The sequence below is a fragment of the Typopeltis vanoorti genome, chromosome 9 (assembly GCF_054136105.1).
Source record: "Typopeltis vanoorti isolate ZY-2024b chromosome 9, IOZ_Tvanoo_1.0, whole genome shotgun sequence".
Classification (NCBI taxonomy): domain Eukaryota; kingdom Metazoa; phylum Arthropoda; class Arachnida; order Uropygi; family Thelyphonidae; genus Typopeltis; species Typopeltis vanoorti.
In genome coordinates, this window is record NC_143557.1 from 37,369,737 (window position 1) to 37,376,470 (window position 6,734).

Below are 6,734 nucleotides of genomic sequence, written 5' to 3' on the forward strand. Positions count from 1 at the left end.
CGTCTCGGTCTCTTGTTCTTGATGTCAGTTGAGAAAGGGAGGAATGTGTCCATTTTTTGATGTTATCAGTCGATTTTAATGGAGGTCGGCCCCTAACCCTTGATCCCGGAATGATTCCTTCTAGTGTTTGCTTTAGAAATGCCATTGTCCCTCTCCACATGTCCGAACTATTTCATCTGTCTTCTTCTGATGACTGTCAGAATATTTTCCCTTTTTCTCCCATCTATTGAGTAAATCAGTTTTCGGATATTTTCATTGGTTTCGTGAGCGGTATAGGGAATTCTTAAAAGTCTTCTGTAAGTTTTCATTTCGAAAGACAGGAGTCATCTTCCTTCAATAAAGTCCAGGCTCACAACCATACAAGAGGATAGAATTCACCAAGGTGTCAATTAGTCGTAGTCTGGTTGTGATTGCTATTATGTTATCTCCCCACAATAGCAACTTCTGTAGGACCACGGTTGCCTTGGCAATTCGGTATTTAATGTCGGTTTTTGAACGACCATCTTGACTCGTTGTTTTTGTTTTTTGTAGGTTTATGTATAATCCATATTTTTTTTAATGTTCCGAAAACGCGGCTGGTTATCTCTTGTAATTCTTCTTCACTTTCTGCCTGCCAGAAGATCGATATCGTCTGCAAAACGTAAGTTATTCATTCTTAGTCCACCAACTACTATTCAAGTGTCATATACATGAAGAGCTTCATCTATGACATTAAAAAGGAGAGGGGACAAGATGCATCCCTGTCTTACCCCCCGTTCTGCCGGGAACAGTTCACTGCTGTAATTTTTAATTTCAATTCTCATATCAGATGAGGAATAAAGAAATTTAATAATCCTAATGATTTTGTTGTCAATACCATAATGTTCTAAAATTTCCCATAATGCCTTGTGCCATATTGAGTCAAAAGCTTTTTGAAGGTCTAAAAAGTGGTGACAGATTATTTTGTTATGTTCTATGTATTTTTTGCCCAGTACGTGTATTGTAAAAATATGGTCGATTGTACTTCTGGACTTCCGGAAATCTGCTTGTTCATCTGATAGTCTGCTTTCTGTTTTCGTTTCAATTCTTGACAATAGTAATTTTAACAGGATTTGGCTTGGATGACTAATAAGGCTTATTGTTCTATAGTTGCTACATTTATTGCTGTTTCCCTTTTTAGGAATAGGTACACGGACAGAAGTCCGCCAATCAGAAGGCCAAGTCTCTGTGTTCCATACGTCCTGGAATAAATTTAGCAAGGTGTCTGATGATATCACCTCCTTCGCATATCAGTTCCATCGTGACACCATCAATTCCCGGCGATTTTCCTATTTTTGAGGAGCTAACTGCCGCAATAACTTCTTTTAATATCGGGTAATCTCCTTCCTCCGAACCTCCTGGCAAAATTACGTCCAAAATATCGTCAGTCAGTTGAGGGTCCTTTTGAAAAAGCTTGGTCGCGTAACATTTCCATTTATCAACTATTTTCTGGTTGTCCGTGATAGGAGTTCCATCTTCATCTTCTATGCTCCAATTAATTGTAGTCAAAGGTTTGTTTTTTTATTACTATTATTAAATCCTCGTGTACACACAGAAAATGGTTAACTTTTTCATGTGTAAATATAGGATGAGATGCATGGGGTTTCGATGAAGCAGGTCCTTCGAGTCGTGTATTTATGCATAAAATGAACAACTGCGTTTCTGACTGTGCTGTTGATTACACCGATAACCAGCTGCGAAAGCGATTGTAACGAAGCAGAGTGGCGCAGTGGAAGCGTGCTGGGCCCATAACCCAGAGGTCCGTGGATCGAAACCACGCTCTGCTAGTTTCTTTTTTGTCTCTCCTTTTCGTTTGGACATGTGAATGATCGGAATGAAGTCTGGGAACGCGTCGTTTTTTCCACGCACATTTCGTTTTTCGCTCGTAGGCATATTTTTCTTGGTAAATTCCTATTTCATGAAACAAATCCGCGCGACCGCTATGATTTAAATAATATGTGTTTATTAAGTAATTAAAAAGAAACAATTGCTTATATGATTAAAATAATCCAGTCACCTATTACATATTAATGTTCATACGTTTTTGCCAAGTACCAACTTATATTTCTGTCTACATATATAATAGAAAATATGCAATAATTATTCGCTTTGTCAACAGATGGCGCTATTCGTTTTATCATCCATGTGATACGTTTTGTAGCCCAGGGAATTTAGTTATTTACCTGATGTGAATTCTCCAGAAGTGATTTCTTCAACCCCTCCCCAATTCATGCAAGCCAAATCGGAGCTGATATTACCCCCCCCCCCCCAAACACACACAAACATATAAAGATTAATATTGTTCAGGATGGCCGAATGGTCTAAGGTGCGAAATTCAGGGATGCCGATATCCTGGAATTTTCTTTTTAACGGTAGTAAAAATACTGCCACGTGGCTTTGGGCTGACAGTTTGTAGACAAAAGTTCACTTCGGCCCACAAGCAGTGTCGAGGACATAAATGTGTTGTGATCGAGATGCTCATATTTGGTACACCAAAACCACATTAGAAGAAATAGAAACGCCAGCAAATGATGAAAACAGACAGCACATTACTTATAGAGTTCCGGGTTGTGACAGCCGCTATTTCGTATTAGCCTCTACCTATCAACTTGATTGCGTCGCAGTTTCCGCTGTTTTTCTTCTGCTGTCATAGTTACTTCGTTATTAGAGGGGGTATTATTTGTGTACAGAACCCGAGAAAGTATTTGCTCAGAATATTATCTGAGAAAAGATTTCACAAACATATCAGTGACTACTTTCTATGAAGGGATAGCTTCTGATAATACGTCGCATAATAAAACTACTGGAAGATCAATTTGAAACAAACAAAAAAAACAACACCTTCGATTTATTGATTCCTATGACACCCAAAAATGACGAAACGAATTTATGGAAGTTGATTTTACTATTGCAGAATTTTTCCAAACGATGTCAGTAATTTATTAAATATCGCGAATTAAAGGATTTTAAGAGGGAGACGAAAGTTAATTAGAATTTACTGAAGTTACACGAGTGTAACTGCCGTTTCGTCGTTTACTTATGGAGATCAAAGTGTAGAATGTACCCCAAAGGATTTCACAGGCTTACGAGTCTTCATTTTCGTATCTAAAACAGTTAGTAGAATTACTTTGCAGTCTCTGTGGAGTCTTCAAACCTGCCATCTCTGTCAGGTGGGTTCAAATGTCTTTTGCTAGCTAAGCACTCCCATGATGCTCTACGAACGTTCTAAGATTCGCCTCGTCGCATTTTCCTTGTCAAGAAGGCAACGATAAGAACCTTACAAATGAGTTTTTTCTTCTGCTTCTCCGGCTTTGTGGTTGGTGGTAAGAAACTCCGTAATAGTCGGTGAACAGAGGGTAACGGTAGACTGTGGAGCTACCGTAGTTTACTAGCGAACAAACACAAACAGTGTTATCAGATTAGAAAGTTTCAACTATGAATAGTTGGAAAACTTGGACCCTAAAAAAAGTATTACTATTCATTTTTGTCAAGGGACTCAGTTACAGCCACTGCATCTGCAAAACGCAGACGATGTTTGTCGTTTGAAGCATCATTAACTAAATACAATGGCCTTTGTATACAACTTAAAACTATCTCCTCATCTCCCAGTCGGACTGTTGGCAAAACAACAGTATTTGTATAACATTATGATACACAGGCAAACTGAAAAATGCAATAGTTGTGGCATACAAAGTACTCTTGAGTTATAAATCCTTTTCCTGCAAACTATGTATTAATATCGCAGGAAAAAAACTTTTAGCTCAAGAGAACTTTGTATGCCATGGCTACTCCATTTTAAGTTCGCGTGAGTATCATAATTATGGTAAACATGCTACGACGACATGCTTGCAACTTGGTTTGATTAAGGCTAGCAAACCTTAATCAAAGCAAGCTGTTAATACAGTTTCATATATTTAGATAAATGGGGTGGGCGCGGAATAAGATCTACCTAATAACTGAATTACACGATTAATAAAGAATATAAGAGGTTTTTAGCATGGGGAAAATAGATGAATGTTGTATTAACCGCAAAAAGTACGATCTATTTGTATATACATAAATAATGGAGGAATAATACTATTCCTCCATTATTATTATTATTATTATTACGTGACACCTCCAGGGAGGCCAAAGACTCATCAAGGGAGGGCATCTACTCTACAACTCTATCTCTCTACCAACGGCAACTACCATCATCATTTACAACGCCATCTACCGCCCACCATTATTATACCTAACATTACTAAAAACCACACTTTACTTTGGCACCATTATGTTTATTCTCTTTTTAATAGGATGGCACGAAAAATAAACCCATTAGGCAAAGGGGGATCTGTTCGAACATACCAATCAATTGACCTATATGGTCAGCATAATATTAGAAATAAACCAATGACTGCCATCAGCATTCTTCTCGTGCGCATAAACGTCCCTAACTGTTATTCTGAAAATAACAGTTAAGGTACATCGCGCATATCAAAAGCCTAATAGCCTATGGACCACATCTGTGTGATCCATATAAGGTCTAACAACAAATGGCAGTCAAGTACTTTGCCATTAGTTCATACGGGGCTTTAACCTACAACCTTAGCATTTATCTGATCTCACTAAGACAGGTCATCAAGAGTGTGACCTGCCTAGTAATTCTGTCAAGTGTGCTTGTTTCCGATATCTTCAGTGAAACTGTGTATGACAATGAATTGAGTTGTCTGCGTTTAAAATTATTGGAAACTGCGTTAACTGACTGCGTATTGATTACTATTACATATCACATTTACTAAAAGCAAACCAAAAGTATGCACAAAATTAAGTGATATGCTATGTACAGTCGTTTTTTCTTTTAGATATTCTCACTGCCAGTAGATGTCGCTAGGAGAAAACTATTCAGAATCCACTGAGTGCAGCAGCTACATTACAAAACATATTGGGGAGTGAAGATAAGTTTTGAGGCGTATTTAATTTTCGTTCAGTTGAACAATACTCTTGAGATTCGATTCTTGTCTTTCCACGTAATTAAGAGTGTTTTAGCGGCGAAAGCAACTTGCAGTAGCACGCCGAGTGTGATTTGCGTGACTACTTGAACAGTGCGTGCTTGAGAGCTGCGATAGTGATTTTATCCTAAACACTGTTAGAAAGATGTGGGAACGGAGCAGCTGAATCCCATTTTCTTTCACACCGCACTTGTCACGGCTCTTTCTTAAGTTTCTTCTTACAGCAACGATGTCTGTAATAACATCTATTAATACTATAACTGGCTTTTGTCGCCGTACAATTTAAGGGTAAACGTTACACGAAATAGCCCATTATCCTTCTGCTTGTTATATTAGCGTCGTCTCAGAAGTGACAAATGATCGTACAAGTAGCGCCATCTGGATGCGACTTGATCTGTTGCTGTCTAAACACTTTATTAGAGTCTGTCCAACTAATGAGGTGGATGGCTAGCTTAACGAGTGTCACGTGATTTCCTACTGCTTTGGACGAGGAAGAAGAGGTGACCAAGTGGTGAAGAAACACAAAAGAATTCAGTTTATAAATTATTTTTTTAAAAAATACTTTTCTTGCATAAGTTTAGTGCAGCATTTACTTTAAAAGAATTAATAAAAAAATAGCGACATTTCGAATATGCAATAGGTATTATTGTTTTTGTATCCGCGACTGAATGCACAACGGATATATATAAATGGCATCAGTCTAAGGAACAAAATAAGATCGACAAAATAGTGATTAGTGGTAAGAATATTGAACAAGTAAAATCGTTCGTTGTCGGGAGGAAGTATTCACGAAGACCGACGATGCAAATTGAAAATTCCAAGAACAGCTGCTATGGCAAAAGAAGTATTAAAGAAAAAGAGATCACTTATTACAAGTAAGATAAGTAAAGACATACGGAAATTTATAACAACATTTGTTGGAGTACATTCTTAAATGGTTGTACAACTTGAACACCAGAAGATTGGAAAGTGGAGAATTTGAAATGTACTGTCGGAGAGCATTGCTAGGAATAAATTTGAAAGAAAGAAAGAAAGAAAACGAATGAAGAAGTGTCTCTTGCGCTAAATAAAAGAACCGAGTATTAAAGTAGTTAAAAGATAGTAATAAACGTGTTAAAAGGGAAGGGGCCAGAGAAAAGAAGAGTACAGCCGAAAAGAGGGGTGTTTAGATTAATCAGATGTTATAAACTAAAGAGGAAGGCCGGAAAGAGGATGACCTGGAAGAGGAAACTCTTCATTGAGCGAGGGACTCTCCCTTAGAATGATGATATTCACAACGTGAAATTTCTGAACATTGTAATCAAACTCAGGATTATGCTGAAGGTGTTTGTCAAATCATAATGGTGACATTAATGACCCCATTCATACAAAGTTTTACAATCAGTAATGCAACCAGCTTGAGGTGTTTAGATGAATTGTTTCTTTACCTTGCAATCAAAAGGCTAACGAACCCTTTAGTTCAAATCCTAATGCAGCATCGATGTTTGTGAAGGTCTTCACGGGACAGCCGAGTTTTTATTAACGAAAGTGAGATTTCCACTCAGCTAATAAGTTAGAGGCTTCAACTGACCTCAAGATGCTTTACATTTGATAGGTGAACAGCATTGTCTAACTCTTAACCTCGTCCTGCGGGACTACCAGACTAATCCTCTTGATTAACGCTCACGCTCAGACACATACTTTACCGTAGGGGGGTTCGAAACCAAATCCAAACAGAACAGGTTG

At 37.9% G+C, this 6,734-nt stretch overlaps 1 non-coding gene across 1 annotated transcript; it reads left to right on the forward strand.

The window, feature by feature from the left end:
* The first annotated feature begins 1,733 nt into the window (after window positions 1-1,733).
* TRNAM-CAU (transfer RNA methionine (anticodon CAU)) lies at window positions 1,734-1,805 on the forward strand. Its single transcript has one exon. It is a non-coding gene; the product is annotated as a tRNA-Met (tRNA).
* Window positions 1,806-6,734: the final 4,929 nt, after the last annotated feature.